The sequence below is a fragment of the Poeciliopsis prolifica genome, unplaced genomic scaffold, assembly GCF_027474105.1.
Source record: "Poeciliopsis prolifica strain line A6 unplaced genomic scaffold, Auburn_PproV2 SCAFFOLD036, whole genome shotgun sequence".
In the NCBI taxonomy this organism is placed as follows: Eukaryota; Metazoa; Chordata; class Actinopteri; order Cyprinodontiformes; family Poeciliidae; genus Poeciliopsis; species Poeciliopsis prolifica.
In genome coordinates this window covers 3291268-3310247 of record NW_026562411.1, presented here as the reverse complement: position 1 = coordinate 3310247, position 18980 = coordinate 3291268, and the positions used below count along the sequence as shown (strand labels likewise).

Sequence of the window (18980 nt, the reverse complement as noted above, 5' to 3'; positions counted from 1 at the left end):
CCAAAGCTCTCTGCTCAGCCAGAGAGTCGGTAAGATAATAGCTGTGACGGCCAAACGACCAGCTAGCCAGCCAGCTAAGCTTCTGGGCCTAGCCTGCTAGATTAGCATGCTCTGATTCTTGGCTTCATGTGAGATTCAACTCAGGCTACATTTGTTCACGGTCCAATTGAACATCTGTGGGATGTTCTGGACAAAGAACAAGCAGGATAATAACAGGTTTTTTTTGTACTTTAGTTTTATTTCACACCAACTTTTGTTTGTCTGATAAAGTTTTCATTGGTTTTACAGTGGGTTTGCTAGTTTTACTACTTATTATAAGTTAGCCTTAAGCTAAAATAAGCATATTAGCTACATTATGTTAATGTACATATTAGCTACAAATCAGGCAATGTGTAGCTAATATATCAGCATAAGTCAATGCTGATATATTGACTTATGCTTACTAAACAGAGGAAGTACTCATTTTAGAGATACCCTGCATGCTAGTGGCAACATTTAGGCTAACCATATTATTTTAGCTATCTTGAGTTCATACACACATTTTTCTATACTGAGTTGACTAATATACTGGTCGCCATTTTTGTAGATACAAATCTATTTCCAACTGATGTGAAACAGAGTTTTTTTTCCCACACTAGCAGTTGACGCCATTATCCTTCTGGCGGCGGTTATGCTAGTCCTCAAAATGGCGGCTAGCGTTTAGCAAAAGGTAAAACTAGAGTGGCATCAGATTTAGCGGTTTTAGGATTTTTTCTTTTCATTTCTCAAACGTAGTGGTAGATTTTCATGTTTGTTTTGGTTGTATTTACCCATGATGCCCTGCGTGCGCTATAGCTAACTTCCTGATTTGGGAGTGTTAGAAATGACGTATAGTTCATGTCTTGTGTTTAGTGTTTAAATCAAATCAGACGTTTTTGTGACTTAAATTTGACTTGGGTTCCCATTTCTTTTTTTTGTTTTGTTTTTCATCATTATCTAACACGCCAGCTGCACCAAATGTTTAAGATATTAAAGCCACAGGCGATATATCCATCATTTCTAACCATGTTGTCTTCAAAGCCCTTCGTTATGAGACGGCAGCCGGAAAATGAAAACGTCTTCATGATGCCGCAGTTCGGCTGTTATCAGGAGAAACGCCTGCGAGGCCGGCTGGAAACAAAACAGGCCGGGCCTCGAGTCGTTCGTCTTCCCTCGGTGGTCCGTCGTCTCCCGGATCTTTGATGAGGAGGAGGAAGATGTTTCCCCGTTTCATGTTTCTGTTTTAGCTCCCTGGTTTTTGCGAGGGTCAACGCAGCGTTGCCAGGTTTTAATGGGTTTTCCATGTCAACAAGACAAGTTTTCAGGCTCCTGATCTATCTGTGTATCTGTAGTTCAACATTGTTCAGAACCGTTTGGGCCCGGTTTGAACCCTCTGAGTGTTTTCATTGAGAAGGAAATTAAATTTGATTCAGCCAGTTTGTTTTATAACTGTTCTTGTTTTATAACCGCCATTAATAATTTAGTTTTTGGTTAATTGTTCGAAGTTTATTTAAATTACATATTAATTAAGATTTACATGCATGAGATTATGCCGAAATGGCTTTCGGCTCTGAGCGATGGAGTCCTAATTGCACTTTCTGAAGCTTTTGAAAGAAGGTTTGTCAGCCTATTTGGTTTTGTCAGTTCAGTTTCTTTCATCATTTATTTTATTTTGCTGAACAAATTAAAGTTGTGTTATTTTTAAAAGCTTCACTAAACTTGAGAATATATTTAAGTGTGTTGTACTGGTGCAGATAATCAAATATATTTATAGTTAAGCACATTGAGATATTTGTTTAAAGTCATTTCAGCCTTGGCTTTTTGTATCGTATCGGTATCGGACGATACTAAACATCAGTTATTGGTATCAGAGATTAAAACATTCCTATTTGAATTGTCAGATTGGTCTTTGTGATACTGAAGAGTAACAAGAAGAAAAAGCAGCATCATAAAGGAGATTTTAAACAGTTGTTTTCAATTTGTAGTCTATGACGGTTTCAGTACATAATGGTTGGACTCGAATCGGATGTTGAAAAGTAGTAGCAATGCCAAAGCTAGCTAAAATGTAGTCAATAGCATGTTGACTCCATTCAGTGCACAAACATTAGTGTAAAAGCTAAAATAAGTAGCATGTAGGTAGCATGTGGACTTACATTGAAAAGGAGCTAAAATACCTATTTTAGCTATAAGGCTAACATTAGCATGATGGCTACATGCTACCTTTACCAGTTTTTGCCCCCATTAAGGGCAAAAACTGTCTGTTTTGGATGCCTGAATCTTCTAACATGTTTTCATACATTCTGCATTCAAACGGCTTTTCATCAGAGCAAAACTTTTCTGCGCGATCTGAAACCGTTTTGACGTTGCAGCTTTTCGTTTATGAGCAAAGGCTGCACCAAACTGCACAGAAACGTCTCAGTCCTGGTTTCAACACGGGAGTTTTGATTTCCTCTCACGCCACCGAAACACCAGGAACGTAAACAAGATGAGCCATCAGGTTATTTTTTACTCGGGGAGATAATCCCACCCAGATTCCTGCAGAGTGACTCAGAGCAGTCAGTTCCTGAATGCAAAGTTACATTTACATTCAGGAACTCACTCAGCCTGGGTTCATGTTTTACTTACCTTTAATATTTTCATCTATTTCTGTCGAAATAATCCCAGTTAATCTCTTAATAAACACACCCTGATGATGCAGATTCATCCAGGTAAATGTTTTGAAGCATTTAAAGACAGAGTTGGGTAGCAACTACTTACTTTTATTTACTCAGTTACATTTACTGGAGTAACTTTATTTATAATGAAGTACAGTCAAATTTCTAGATTCTCTTTCCACTAAATGAAGAACAAAAACAACAACAAAAAGAAATTTAACTTAAGATTCTCTGGTGAATTTTTGGATACATTTCAAACTCAGAAATATTCTTGTTTTTTCGAGAACATTTAAAAATTTAACATTATTTCTAGAATTTTTTGTAATTTTCAAGCTTTGAAATTTTTGTTGTTATTTCTAGAAAATTTCAGTGATTAACCTGAAAAAATTTTTAAACTTTTTTTTAGACCATTCTTGTCATTTCAAATCCAGAAATGTCCTTGTCCTTCTAGAAAGTTTGAAATTATTTCAAAATTTCTATTATTTTTTCAGTAAATTTTAGACTTTTGAAAGTTAGAAATGTACAAGTGATCAACCTCAATTTGTCAGATTTTTCTAAATAAATTTCTTAACTATTCAGACCCAGAAATGTCCTTAATTTTTTAGAAAATTTTACTGGTTAATCTCAATTTTTTAAAAACTTTTTCTAGAAAATTTTTGACAGTTCAAACTTTAAAATTTCCTTGTTTTGTTCTTGAAAATTACAACTATTAACCTCAAAATTTCAGATTACTTTCTAGAAAGTTTGACTGTTCAAACTTAGAAAATTCTCAGGGTTTTTGCTATAAAATCTAAAATATCATCTAAAAATGTCTCATTTTGTGGATATTTACACTTCCTTTTTTCTGTCTAATCTGGCTGTTGAAGAGTTTTCAGGTTTCCAAGAATATTTGACGTTTAAATGAAACTCATTCCTCATCAACTCCATCCAAACTACATCTGATATGGATAATGATTTTCAGATTAGAAATATGAGCCGAAAACCCGACAGTTTAGACTTGATGCCAAGCAGGAGGATCACGTCAATGTGAAGTTATGAAACAGTTTCAGCTCCACTCTGTTGATGGTGGAAACGTTCCGACACGTGAACCTTTGGGTGTCGACATCCTGCAGAGGAATGTGAACGCAGCCAACACCTTCAGCGGCCCAATCAGAACAAACTGATTGGGCCAATCAGAACAAATCAGAACAATCAGAGCAAACTCCTCACCTGCTCCACGCCTTCCTTTGATGAAGAGAGGAGGAACAAGAGTATCAGGCTTAAAGGTGTTTAATCTGACCGGCTGTACTGCGTTTCCGCTGAAGTTTGATTATTAGTCAGCAAAGCCGTTTATTTTTCTGTGCGTCACTCGTTACCGTATCTAAAAGTTCGTCCAGAGACTCCACACCCACACAGGTTTCAGTGATAACTGCTTATAATTGATCCTTATGGATCAATATTTAAGAGGGTTGGGATTCTTCCTACAAGTAAATACATTTAAATTCAAACGGAAACTTTACATCTACAAAATGAGCCACATTTTCACTTAAAAAAGATTTTTGAAGTAGTCTGTGCTGCTGCTACCTGTTAGCATTGGTATGCTAAACATGCTAACTGCTTTTAGCACAACTTGAACGCATCATTAATCTTTCCCGGCGCCCAATCGGATCGTGTTTTGAAGCTAAAATTTAACCCCTGGTGGGATGAGAGGAGCAGCTTCGTCATCCATCGCTGTCATTTCTCACTTCCTAAAGTTGAAAATTTGCATTAAAAGAAAAAATATATAAATAAACGGTTTAACTCAGAAAAAAGCAAAAAAAGCTAAAATAGTAAAAAATTTGAAAAAAATCTCAGAAATGTTTTAACTCAATCTCTAAGTTTTCTAGGAAATTAAGAAACAAACAGAAACAGAACATTTTAAATTAATCTCAGAAATTGTCTAGAAAAAAGATATGTATGCAAGTTCCAAAAGTAAAAACTTTGCAAGATAAAAAATGTCAGAACTTTATAAACTAACTAATTTTCTGGCTTGCAAAGTTGAACACTTGTAAACTTCTGGAAATTAAGTTTCCATAAAGTTTAAGAAAATGTGGAAATTTTTGTCTCAACTTTTCATCCGATTTTCTAGAAAATACTAGATCAATTTCAGAATTTTTTCTTTTATCCCAATCTTCCATAAATTGTCAGAAACAAACAAGAAAAGCCAAATCCAAATAAAGTGCGACTCCATTCTCCATTATTTATTAATTAAGCTGATTGATAAATGAATCAGAGCTGCAGTTATTCCCCCCACCATCAGAGGTGAAACTAAAACTTTGGAGCCATTTCTCCACAAAACGAAAACTACCGTGAATACTTTCCATGTTTTCTATCTTAATGTTTTCTGTTGGAAAATTAACATAAATCTGATTGCCTCAGTGTCTCCGTGGCAGAGTGACGGGGGTTTAGCATACATAAATATAAATGGCTGAATTAGCTGCTGGCTGAAAGGGGAAATCATCGGTGGCGGGTTCGGCCCATTGTGGCGGAGAAACAAACAGGAAGTCCAGAAACAAAAGCCTGTTGTTTTCTCCCACCTTCGTTCTGGATAATCTCCGCTGATCCGTGTGATGAGGCGATGATGAGGCGACGATGAGGCGGCGAGGAAGGCGACAGACGCTCGGAGGATCAGTGGAAAAATGTCTAGTAAACATGAAACAGGCAGGAAAAGAAAGGAGGAAATTACAGCAAAAATCCTGGAAGTTTTCAGATTAATTTCAAACATCTGGAAAATAAAAATCTTTCTAGAAATTTCTGAGTTTCAAAATGTGAACATTTTTGAAATTTTATGAGTTTTTCCGAGAATATTTCTGAATTTTCTTCATTTGCATTCAAACTCAGTGATTTCCAAGTATTTTCTCACATTAATCTCATAATTTCAGTTTTTTCCTGCAATTTTTTAAAACTTTTTTAACTCCAGGTTTATTTTCAGACAAATTAAAAAAATTCTGAGCATTTTCTCAAGCCTTTTTTAGATTTTAACTGAGATTTTTTCTGCGAATCATAAAATGTTTGATTTTTTTTTCTCACAAATTTTTGAGATTTTGAACTCAGAAATGTTCTTAATTTTAAAATTGCAGAATTTTTTGGTAACAATTTATCTTTTCTTTTTTTCTATCTACCCAGTTGCAGGAAACTACGGAGCCCTGAAAGGGACATGGGGAAATTTGTTTCTCTTACGTTCCCTCGCTATACTGAACTGATCAGTTATGCTTATATACTCTAAGCCTTTCTTACAGTAGCCGCCATATTTTCTGTTTTATTACAAGGTTATGTGAGGTTTTTCCATGAATGTTAATATGTCTTTGTGAAATATCTGAAGTTATATATCTATATTTTTTAGGATATTTTTATTTCTTTCATACTTACGGAAAGTTTCTGTTTACATCATAGGTTTGTGGTGCCTTTCTGTACTAAAGAAAAAGATATAAAATGTCAGATATTTCACAAGGAGATATTAACATACATGGAAACAGGCAGAAAGTACAACCCTAACCCTAATACCGTAAGAAGGGCTTACAGTATTTAATTATGCCGCATTACTGATCAGTACAGTATTGCAATGGGATGCCAAAGAAAAAGATAATTCCTGTGTCCCCTGGAGGCTCCGTAGGAAACAGACTGGATAAAGTTTGAAGGAAAAATAAAAACATAAAAACTGATTTAATGTAATCCACATTTTTCTGTGTACTGTTCAGAGGAGTCAGTCTAATAATTCAGGATACAAAGAACTCCCTTGTCTGTTCAGCATTAAAGACCCAGTAATTCAGCCTGAAAGCGACTCTAAAACATTAATCCTGGCAGTAAACAGCATCCAGAGTTCATCCACGTTCAAACTAAGAGATAAAATGTTAAACGGCTCCCCTGAGCGTCACTTGGAGTCAAACAGACCTGATCTTGTACCAAAGATGATGGAGTTTGTTTTGACTTTGTCAAGTACCACACCCTGAAGTCAGGAAATCTGTGACAGCTTTTAAATTGGCCCATTAAAGGGACAGCACAGGTCCAGTGAGTCAGAGAAAACAGATGATGGATGGGTGAAAGTCTCTGAACTCGGCATCAAAACGCCGTCAAACATTTCACAATCCCGAAGATATGCGAGGAAACAGGGATGACAAAATACGCCGGACTAATTTCATAAAGTAAAGTAATCAAGACGAGAGGTTAAAAGCATGTTTCCACTTTCTCAAGGGCGCTTTCAGATTAACGAGGCTTTATTTTAACAACTGGACAAAAAGCAGGAATCGACCACTTTGTTTACATGACTGTCAGGTTTTGGAGCAGGATCCATTTTCACATCTAAATCTGTGATAATGGCTTTCTCATCTGAGGCCAGAGAGGAAAGATCAATACAGGAGGTTCTGATGGTGATGTCAGGTCCAAACAAAAGGCTTGATGATAGAAATTCTGCAATTTTAGATCCATTCATCTCCTGGTGTAGTCAAAGTAAGGCCAAACAGAAGCTGGACACTTTCACCAAGAGGCTGCAGTGAATGGAAATAAGCCCAACAATCATCAGCATACAGAGTGATACTGCTATTTGAATCTGTCTGTAGGTGAACAAATCCCAAATTTTTACTAAAATTAATTTATTTTTAGGCAGAAATATGGCTTCCAAAAGTTGAATAGCTTTATTGTCAACACCTATGAAAAATTTAAACCTCAATTAGACTAATTAACGTCTAAAAATGTTTGCAGAGATCTGAGAATGGAGCCCTGTGGTTCCTCCTCATGAGAAATTAAATTTCTTCGTGGAGCATATCTGCCATTTTTAACTGAAATATCTATCCATAATGCTACTTGACTCCCTATTGGCTGGCATATGGGAAGCAGCCAATCCAGGCGCTTGATTCATTTTCCTTGGCTGAAGTAAAAAAAAAGTGGAGGTAAGGTAAATGTTATCTTCTGTCTTAGATTGTATATTAGAGTATATTAAGGAATTTATAATTGTTTTCAGATGTAGTATTTTAGCTATTCGCTAATCTGGTTTTGTACTAGCGATCCACTGTAAAGGTTTACCAGTAACTCCAGTTTACCACCAATGACGGCGCCCGATCTTTTTTAATTACTTGTTCACATGAGATTTTCATTGTGCTTCTTATTTAATGAAATATCAACAAACCTTTGAGCACATTTGTAATTGAAATGTGGCAAAAGAAACAAAAAATCATAGTAACATTGTTTAAAATTTAAAGCTCAACTAGATCTATATAAATTAAAAGTACTTAGTTTTTATATAAGTTTTGTATATGCGAGCATCATGTTTGATTTGTTTTGTTTTAATAAAAATATTGTGTGAATTGAAAGATGAGTTAGTAAAAATGATGACTTGAATGAATTCCCCGTTTCCTGCTGCGCTGGACGTTTCCTCTGTTTCTTCTTCTCCTTTGTTGCTTTTCATGTTTCTCTCCCATTGCTGTTTTTCTAAAGATTATTTTTCCCCCACCAGGTCTGCATGCACATTAGCCATATTTAGAGCTGCTTTTTGCAGTTTCATCAAAGCAGAGTGGCTTCAAATGGCTGAAACCACAAGTTTGTTCGCAGTGACAGAATAACCGAAGAACAAAAGTTGCTATTGGGTTTCCCGCTGTGACCTGTTGGAAAGTTTATTTGACTTTTCCAGAAGTTCCCACGTCTAACTCGGCACAAACACGGTAAAAAGAGACGCTTTGTCTTATCGTCTATGTTCTCCGACTTCCCGGGAGAGTTTGTGAAAACTGTTGATTTTCTGTGTCTTGATTTACGCCTCTCATCGTTCAGAGATTCCACCAGCAACGGGAAACCTGGAGAGAGAGCGCAGCCAAAGCGGAGGAGAGGCGGCGAAGAAGACAAAGCCAAGTCTGTGCAGCGAGCGGCGATAGCATCGCTGCCGAAGTCAAAGAGCCCGTCTGTCTCCGTCGACTCTCAGAAGCTCAGCCAGCAGAGAGACGCGATGCACACACAGCGAAGAACACTCACAAAGAAAGACAAAACAGAGAAACGACACACGGGGCGTCCACACCGACCACCTCATTACTTATCAGTTCATTTGGAAACTTTTTGGCTCCACTGTTGATGAATCATTTTTTCTGATTTGTTTTATGAGCTGGAAATTAACCCTGAAAGCATCACCAGAATAAAGATGTTTATTTTGACTTGATGCTGTTTGTGGGTAAGCTAAGGCTGCATTCACAGCAGCCATGTTTAATCCAGTTCACGCTGTAAAAAAAGTGGAAGTGGGAATGTGACCAAACTCTGACACGACCAAACAAACCTTGGTCTTGAAGTGAACTCTGGTGCAGTTCGAATGCATATGTGAACGCTAAGCAGACTGGAGACCGCCCCAAAAGCAGGAAGTGATTTTCCTGAACGCAAGGCATTATGGGTACTTACAACCAAAACAAGCATGCTAGCTTAATGCCAGATAAATCTTATAATCGCAAGAATCTGACGCTGCCTTAATTTTGTTTACATTTTGTGAAGAAGAAAGTTGCAATTAGTTTCTTCTTTAGAGGTTTGTGTGCTGTTTCCTTCAGTGGTTTGTGGTGCAGCGCCCCTGCTGGCGAGGAGAGGAACAGCTTCCTTAATAAGACAGGTTTGTTTGACTCAGTGCATGTGAAAGAGAACCACAGCAGATAAGGTTTTCTTAAACAGTTTTTGAAATTGTGCCCACAGTGGGTCACATGGGCAGTTGCCCAGGGCAGCAACAGAAAGGGAGCGACACCAAGAACTAGAAGATAAAATCTTCCTTCTCTGTCAGTCGTCCACTTAACAACTTGCTACAACATGTAAGTATGTAAGTTTTCCTGTAAGCTTCTGTATGTTTTTTTTCATGAATTTTTGTTTTTTCACTCTTAAGGTTAGATTAAACTTATTTTAACATTTAAACAGATTTTCCACTTTCTTTAAACACTAAACTTTTGCATATTTTAGATTTGGTATAAAAAATGAATGTATCTTAGTTTTCAATAATTTACTTTTTTGTGATTTTTTTTTCTTACAAATTTTTATGCTTTTATGATTTTAATTGCTTTAATAAAATTGTAAAATATTTTCCATTTTCTTTAAACTCTTTAAGCTTCTGCATATTTTGCATTCAGTATAACAATCTAATTTATTTAAATCTAAAGCCATCTCTTCCTCCTCATCACTTCCATATTTCCGAGTTCTTCTGTAAAGCTATTGTGCTTTCAGCACAAATCGAATAATTTTAGTGACAAATTAACTGTCACAGCTAACTGCATTGTTTTGTGAGTCACTTAATTACAAACCAGTGGAGATCCATTAAAACATCTCATCCTTATTGCAGCGCAGACAAAGAAATCTGTTCTTATTTGCTCCAACAATGTGAATCTGTTCACACTGCGCTCATAAACTGGACCGTTGGCTTCAGTCCTTTGTGTCAGACGGCGACCATTTCCAATCTGGAGTCGCATTTAAATAAAATAAAATACAAATATTTCAGCTCTGGATGGGGACTTTCATCCAGCATTATGGGACAGATTTAATTATTTGTTCCTACTTCACCCAAACCAAGCTGGAGCCTGACAGATTAAAGCAATGGTGTGTAAAATACCCAGAAATTGGATTCAAGTAAGAGTAGAAATACCAAAAAGTAACAAAATCAGGCAAAACAAAATGTTTCCAAATCAGTTTATTTCAATAAAAAACTGATAAAACTATTAAAAACTGCAGTTGTGCGTCTGGTGGGTTTTTATTTAAAACACTTAGTAGGAAATCTAAACCTTTCACGCAAATAAAATGACTTATTTTACTCCTAAAAGTAAATTTGTTCATGAAGGTTACTGAAGTAAATGCAGCTGTGCTTAAAACCTCCATTAAACTTTGAATGGTTGTATTTTTTGTAACCGGAGCTGGAAGAGGAGTCCGCCTGACGACACCAGTCAGACTCTTCCTGATGCCATGAAGTTTGTAAAGAAATTAGATCAATTGTATTTGGTATTGATCCTATTGTTTTTACTCAGTGAGGCTGAACTGTGAAAACATTTGCAGAGTATCTGCAATAAGAGCCACAGTGAGAAATCATTAACGAGCCGCCCAACCTGCAGGTTGAGACTCATTATCATTTTCCAGGAATGAGGATTATCTGCTGCTGCCGCTGCTGATGTTTTTCTCTTTCGCTTTGAGGATCATGTGTGGCAGGTTGAATGTTTTATGCGAGGTTAACTTCCCCGCCCACTCCGAGTTTAAGCCTCTTCCTGAGTTTTTCTGAGGCCCTCTCAGCCGCTGCGTGGGCAGGAAGAGTTTAATGGCACAAGGTTCTGGCGCAGCGCGTCGTCAGATGCTGCAGGGATTCAGAACCAAGACGTTTTTTAAAATAATGGATCAACTAAAGCCACTGGTATTACTGGTTTTATGCTTGTTTGCAAATTCAGCTAGGATTCGCTGATATGACGAGTTCCTTTAAAACATTTGGTGGAGATGCTAAACTGCAAGGTTTGGCAGTTTTGTCTATAAAACTCAGATCAAACACAATCTCTCTATATATATTATGTATTATGGGTATTGTAAATTTAAAAAAAATAAGGGAGTAAATTTCTGCCAGGAAACTCAGAAATTTTCTAGAAGAATCAAGGAAATTTCTGAGCTACAAAACTTGAACATTGTGCATAAAAACACAGAAAGTTTCAGATTAATCTCAGAATTTTTCATAAAAAAAATGGAAATTTAAAATCCTTTCAAATAATAAAATTTGTTTCAGAATTTAGGCCTCCTTTTAGTAATAATTTTAAAATATTGCTCTTATTTTGAAGAGCACTTGTTAAACTTTTCTTACTTTAACAAAAAAGTTTCTTTATTATGAGAAATTTTTTTGATTCTAACGAGTTTCACATCTAATAATGAGGTTTTCTTGTTTTAATGAGAAAGTTTCTCATTTTTAAAAGATAAAACGTCTCGTGTTATAATGAAAAAGTCATTTTAACAGTTTAAATGTTGTTATAACAAGAAGGTTTTCTGGTTACAACATGAGAGATTTGTTATAACAAGACATAAAACCTGTCTCATAATGATGAGAAACTCTCATTTTAACTACTTTAACTAGGTTTTCTTGTTATAACCAGTTTCTTGTTATAACTAATACAAAACTAGTTATAAACAGAAACGTTATGTTAAAAGATGAAAAGCTTCCCGTTATAACGAGATTCAAACTCGTTAAATGAGTTTCTCATTATTATGGGAAGCTTTTCGTCTATTAATGAGAAATTTTTGTTATGAAGCGATATAACACTAACCTCATTACGAGAATCTTTTTTGTTATAACAAGTTTAAAAATATTTTCCAGTTATAGAACTAGTCTCTTTAAGATGGGAAACTTGTTACATAGATCCTGCTCTAAAATTTATATCTGATCTGTCTGGATTTACATCACCTTTGACAAAAACATTCTCATGAAAATGCATGAGAAGAAGAAACTTTCAGAGAACTTTTGTTCCCCAGGCTTTGTAGGCTGCAGCCCTGATCAAACTACGTTAAAGTTGAAATATAAGCTGCATAGTGATGCATTTTCACAGCAATCAGCAGAGATGTTAATTGCTGAGGGATGATGCAGCGGCAGCGTGGGCGGATGGAAATGTGTGCTTGCAGCTGAACCTCTGAATAGATCTGCTCTGTGACCATATGCCTTCCTATATTTTATGGATATGATCTCCAGAGCCGCAGCTCTTATTTACACCTCTGTGATTATTAATACGGTCCGTATGTGTGCATGAGATCACACCCACACACACAGCGTACTCTACATTTAAATCCAAAGCAGCACATATTTCAGTGCGGATGTGATCCACCAGTTCTACTGTCTGTGCGCCATCTGCGCACATTTCCCGCTGATTGTGTGCGGTCGGAGTTTTATGCGAGCGCCTCGGAGCCGGAGGAGTAAGTTGATGCTGCGGGACAGATAAGGGTCTCTTCAGACAAAGGCAAGCTTTGTGAAGGAGGACCGCTGCAACACGATCTGCTGCAGCGTTTGCCCCCGGCGGCATGAAAAGCCCACCGCGTCGCGGTCTGGACCCAACAAAGTGGGTCCAGACCTTCAGATGGGAGGAACCGATTCTGGAGGAACCGATTCTGGAGGAACTGGACGTTCTCAGACTGGAGGGGAATAAAACTAAATCGATCAATTAGTGAAGTTTATTTGAGCATCAAAGTAGGTCAAAGTGTTTTCCATCATAAAAACACTAAAATAAAAAATTAAAACATCACATTTTGCATCAAAATGTTGGTCAATGTTTCACTTATTATGGTTCTAATTGATTTAAAGGAACTCAGTGTTTCTGCTGCATTTCTCTAGAAGTTTCTTCCACTGAATGAAGAATCGCAGCTCTGGGTGAGGCGGTGGGTTACGGTCAAAACAGTCATAAAATTAAGAGACTAAAGTCATAATACTTAAAGAATATAGTTGTACAGGGATAAAGTTCCCATAATATGACAAAGTCATAATGTTATGAGAAGAAAGTCCGTATTACCAGGACAAGGTTATAATATCATAAGAATAAAGTTGAAAATGACAATATCTGATATGAAAAATTAGTTTCATACTTGGTAAAATGAGGAATGTTGGATGATATTGATAATATTTGATATATTAACATATAATGATGTTTACTGCAACTTTAATCTATTAATTAGATTTTTCTTTCTTAGCCTGAAAGTAGCACTCTGCAGCTAAAATGATTCATTATAATGTTTTTGTATTCTTATTTTTACATATGTAACATATGTAGTTTGTTTTTATTAATTTAGTTTAAATAAATAATATTTATATCAATGAAACGCATTGTATGTGATAAAGTCTTAAAGTTTCTTCTATTTGACTCTCGTCAGCGATATCTGATACTTTATGATAATTTACTTCTGTCTTTGTCAGAGATGATCTGACATTAAATGGTAAAAGAGAAGTTATTCAGCTTTACATTAAGTCAAGAAAAACAAGCCAGTTCGTTTGGACTTTGTCAGATTTTTTAAGCATTTCATAAAAAGAAAATATTTTAAAAAAATTCCACTCCAACAAGCCTAAACGCCTAAAAGTACATTACAGGAAGCTAATTGGGTTGGCTTAAAGCACAAACACTGATTTTCGATGGAATTTCGACAGGCACATACAGTAAAGCCCTTATTTCGGTTCACAAAGGCATTAAGTCCTGAATAAACACGCTCACGCACGCTAATGCTCACTAATGCACAAATGAAAGCCGCTACAAAGAGCATAGCCTGGTGGAGAAGCAGACTTGCATGGATTGCAATCTGATGTATAGTCATAGCAAAACATTAACAGAAACACGTTTGGACACATTGAAGCATTTAGTCGCGTCCATATGAGGCTGTAAAAGATTTAGTGAGTTTATTTGTGTGCAGTAACTGGAGTCTCTCTTTGAACTCTACATCCTCTCTGCGAAACACCAGTGTGACTTTGGCTTTTGAGCAAAGGAAAAGACAAAAACAGATTTAAAAGAGAAAGAACACAAGGAGAGACGGAGACAGGCAGAAAGTAGAACGTCATTCAGCAAGTTTGTGGAAGCTCTTGAAGAGTTATGTTACAGTCTGCATGTGGGTGGGAATGTGTGGCATCTTTACTGCAAAACATATTTCAGGTAGAATGCATAAATCAAAACAAAAAGTGATTTCTCCACTTTGAGTGGGCTAGTGTGAAACAGAGAAGCACAACATTAAACTCGCAGGGAAGACTGAAGTTGGAAGACAAACCTTAGATGTTTCTAGAGGATGTAGAAAAAAGTTTTTGATAACTTTTAATCCACTTAAATGAGCCATTACAGTCATTGAAATACGTTCCAAACATTTTTGAACATTTGTAACTGTATGATGAGTTTTATAGAAGGGCATTGTGTACTATGTATTTTTATATCACAATCATGTTAGCTTTAGTCATTATGACTATGCTACATCAAAAATAACTTGCTAACCAAATAAATTTTCCTCTGTCTCTTTAAGAAGCTCCAGCTCCTCTGTGATGCTGTTTTCAGCCATTCTTTGGAGCGTTGGACTGAGAAGTAATTTGTCTAATACTTGTGTCATGACTGTGAAAGCTTTGATGCTAAACTGTTTTTCTTAAAACAAATATAAATAAAGGTTCAAAAAAAGCAAATTTCCGAAGTTATAAGAGAAATAATCTGCCAGTGGAAGTAGTATTTGTTGAATGAATATTAAGGAATTATTTACTCAAAACAAGCTCCTATCTCTTGCTGAAAATGTTTTCTTTAGTTAGTTTTGTCTTATTTCAGGTGTATTCAGATATTAGACTAAAGACAACATGCTCATATTTAGTGTTTTTGCAGTGCAGTGCTGCATTCATATCCCTGCCCAGAAAGACTTATTTGTTCTTCCTGGGTGTTTTGAAAGTGGAAGGAGATGCCTTCAGCGATCCGGCTGTTTCCCCGTGGAACCGGCTCTCGGTTTGTTTTCCACAGGCAAACACCCACTCCACTTTTTACATTAGATTTAAAAATCTTTCCCTGTTTGACCCTGAAGCGTAGTTTAGTTTTGTTGTGTGCCCAGGGCTGTCCGTGGATGGTCCACGATGCTCTGCGGTCTTCACCTCTACCCTCCGCTGTCTCACAGAAAATCTGCAAGTCTTTCCTGCAGTTTGGGCTTTTTCTCATACAGAACTTTTAAAGCAGTCCGTGTTTGTTGGTAGAATGAAATCCTGAATTAAGTGTGTTCTCATTAACATCCACACATTTACCATTTTACCTGAGTTTGAAGACAACAGCTTTAGCATTCCCAGGCTTTAGCTGCTGTCAGGGAAACTCTGATATATTTAATTCATCATTTTAATGTTCTGATATAGTTAAATAATAATTTTAATGTTCAGTTAAAGATTACAAAAGCAGTATTTAATATGGAACCTTAAGTAATAAGTAATAATCTTAAGTAAATTTATGTGACTAATGTTCATTTACTTGGTTTCGAACACATTAAAATGTAAAGGGGAACTTATCTTTTGCTCTGCATTACATGTTGCCCATGGGGAAACATTCACCGGCGCACGTAGAGCCACATGGAACAAGCTCATTTAGGGTCAATCTGAGTTTGTGAGAAATAAATATTGCTGGAAAGTTCTGTGTGTTTTTTGAGGCTTCGTCCCACTGGGGTTACGTTCAAATAACCGACATCCTCCACTGGCTTCTTTTGATGTGGGGAAGCAGCAACTGAGCTTTTCAGAAATTACTTAACTCCCAATCTTTGTCTGTATTTTCCTGATTTCAAACAAACCCATAATTTAGCAAATGTTGTTTCCATTAAATGAGAAACAATTAAAATCATGTGTGCTTAACTTTGTTCATGCAGGATCATCCTCCTTCCACTTCCTGATAGTTTTTTGTCTTTTCCTTCAGTAGACCTGATATTCTCTGTGTTATATGTTCAGGTGTTTACCTGTCTTCATTCACTCACCTGACTGAAATGAACGAGTGATTATCAGGTTTCAGATGCGCTGGAACAGCCAAACATCTAAAACATGAAGGAGAGCGATTAAGAACCTCCGGTTTAGACCGACTGTTTGCAGAGTTAAACATTGTTTTAAAAAGTCCTTAAACCAACTTTGTATTAGTTAAACATAAACTATGTGTGTGTGGTTCAGTGTTTCTAATCCCTGTAGCCAAAAGAGAGCCATCATGGCTGTAACATAATGGTCCTAAGCGACAAATGTACACCAAACTTTGTCAATATTTCTCTAATGTAAACAGAATTTTCCAATTGTTTTCATTAAATAAGAAACAGGATTCAAAATCACACATTAATAAGTTTGTTGAAGTGGTAAATCATTTAAAAAAATGTCAAGTCATCATCTTCTGATCACTTCCTGTCGTCTTCTTTGTCGTTTCTGCCAGTAGTAACACCCGGTTGTTGACCACATGACTCAGGTGATGCAAAAAGTATTTTCATTGCAGTTTTGTGAAACTTAAATTTGTGTTTTGGAAACGCGAATTTCAAAAAAGACTCAAGGTTTTGAGCTGGAATGAGGCGGCTTTTCAGCTTTATTAGTTTTTGTAATTCCAATTTACTCAATCATACGGAGCCCATTATAAACCTCCTGGTTATTCCACAAAATATTGATTTCTGAACTCTTCCTGAGTTGAAACATCAGTATTGTTAAGTGAATATGTTTTCTTTGTATCATTTGAGATCTGAAAGCGCTGCATCTTTTTTGTTATTTTCTCCGTTTCCCTTTTTCTGCAAATAAATACGACATTTTTGCTTAGAATTTCAGAGGCATGTTGTCAGTAGGTCATACAATAACAGAACAATGTTCATTTCACTCAAACATAAACCTATAAAATCAGAGAAACTGATCCTCTTAAGTGGTCTCTTACTTTTTTCCAGAGCTGTTGATAAATGGAAATGCAACTTCTGTCCAACATTGAGATTTATTTTGATCAAATTGTCGAAGGAAGCAGGTCTTTAGAGGTCTGGGACCAAACAAAGCCCGGAGAGCAGCCGATTAGCGCTCTGCTACCAGAGAAGAGCGATCCGAGATCTCCAGAAATGTCCCGGTCCAACACACACCGACACACGCATTGTTGCCCCGCAGTAACCGCAGCGATTGGTTTCCATGGGGACGGCTGCAGCCGCCATCGGGGGGCGATGGATCTGACTGAGATCACAGAGCCTTACGGTCGTTATTTAGGATCAATAAGCTCACCAAACTCCATCCGCACACACACACACACACAGCCGCACACACACTTCCTTCAATGCCCACCCAACCGTGAGTCCTCACACCACCACTTCATCCACTGGTTAATTAATTCATCTTTAGATCTGAAGAGGCATGTTGCTGAAGGCGGCTTCCCGACTTCTGATGGACAGAAAGTATAGGCATATCAAACATTTTCTGGATGCTTAGAGTCTGTGGAGAATTTTAGAAGTTAACTCTTGTGTCCCTGTTGTCCCTCTATACCACTGGAATAAATTACATGTGACCAATTTAGTCAAAAAGTATGGAAAAATGTTAGTTTTAGCTTTACATTCAGAGCCACATAAGGACAGTTAAAAATCGACCTTCTATCAACTGAAGAAAATCTCCATAATTAAACAACTAATGTTCCAATAAGATAGAGAGAAACTTGCGTTTATCTTGAGTCGCATCGATTACTGCAACAACACCATCAGCTGAAGCTGATCCAGAAGCTGCTGCTGGCGTTCTGATTAAAACCAGGAAGGTCAACCCAGGTCTACAGTCCTTCACTGGGAGAATAGACTTTAAAATCCTGTTGTCAGTTCATAAATCACTGAACGGCTCACCGCCACAAAACATTAAAGATCTGCTGGACCTTCCAGAACCTCTCAGGTCTTCTGGTTCTGCTCTGCATCCCCAGAATCAGAACCAAACATGGAGAAGCAGGATTCGGTTTTCATCCTAAAGTTTTACACCCACCAGGATCAAGGAGTTTCTGAAGCTCTTCCACATGCGAAAGCTGTAATTTGGTGGGGAGTTCAAATATCACAGGCCTGGTGCTTGAGAGACGGAGAGCAGAACGGGTTGGGGCTGAAGATCAAGGAAAAAGAGGGGAAGATTTTGATTTACTCCTCCATCATCATCTTGTCTTTCTGTTTTTAAAACTCAGAGTGAGCGAGCATCTGTCTTAATGTTAGTGTCATAATGTATCTGTTATGTTTTGATCTCTATTTTCTTATAGTTTTATGTCCTGTTTTGTTTTGAAATGTGTTGATTATTCTATGTTCTTGATTCTCTTTCTTTTATTAGACCAGTCTTGTTTCTATTTAGTTCAGTTTTTATAAGTGATTCTAGTTTATTTCTTGTTTCTAGTTATTCGTCATTACTCTAATTTAATTCTTTCTTTAAGTCAAGTTCTATTCCTCCAGTTATAATCCGTTATTTTCCCTGTTTCCTCCATGTGTCTTCTGCTGGATTTGACCTTATGATTTTTGTTCTCCTCTGGCTCCCTGTGATTTTTTTGGGTAAGTTTATAACGTTTTCATTGAACTAAAGTCTCTGCCTTTCTGCATTTTGGTCCACCATCAAAACACACGTCATGATAATAGTTTTCTTATTATTTCATTGTTGTCCTTTGTTTTTGTTTTCATACAGCACTTTGGTAGCTGCTGTGTTATATTTGAAGTGCTTTATAAATAAAGCGGTATGGTATCATTGTTGCAACTAAGGAAGAAGATTCTGGAAGCTTAACTGAATGTTGTTTGGGTGGCCAGGCTAATCTTAACATCAGAAACCTGCCATTTTGGAGAGGTTCAAGGTGGAGCTGCTGCTTCGCTGCATCAAAAAGGTCAGCTGAGGTGATTTGAGCAACAGATTTT

General features: G+C 36.9%; 1 long non-coding RNA gene across 1 annotated transcript; it reads right to left on the bottom strand.

The window, feature by feature from the left end:
* Positions 1 to 5266: 5266 nt before the first annotated feature.
* LOC129374577 (uncharacterized) lies at positions 5267 to 17098 on the bottom strand. Its single transcript, XR_008607521.1, has 3 exons — positions 17018 to 17098; positions 16098 to 16154; positions 5267 to 5333 (listed from the first exon to the last, which is right to left on the bottom strand). It is a non-coding gene; the product is annotated as an uncharacterized LOC129374577 (long non-coding RNA).
* Between the last annotated feature and the right edge of the window lie 1882 nt (positions 17099 to 18980).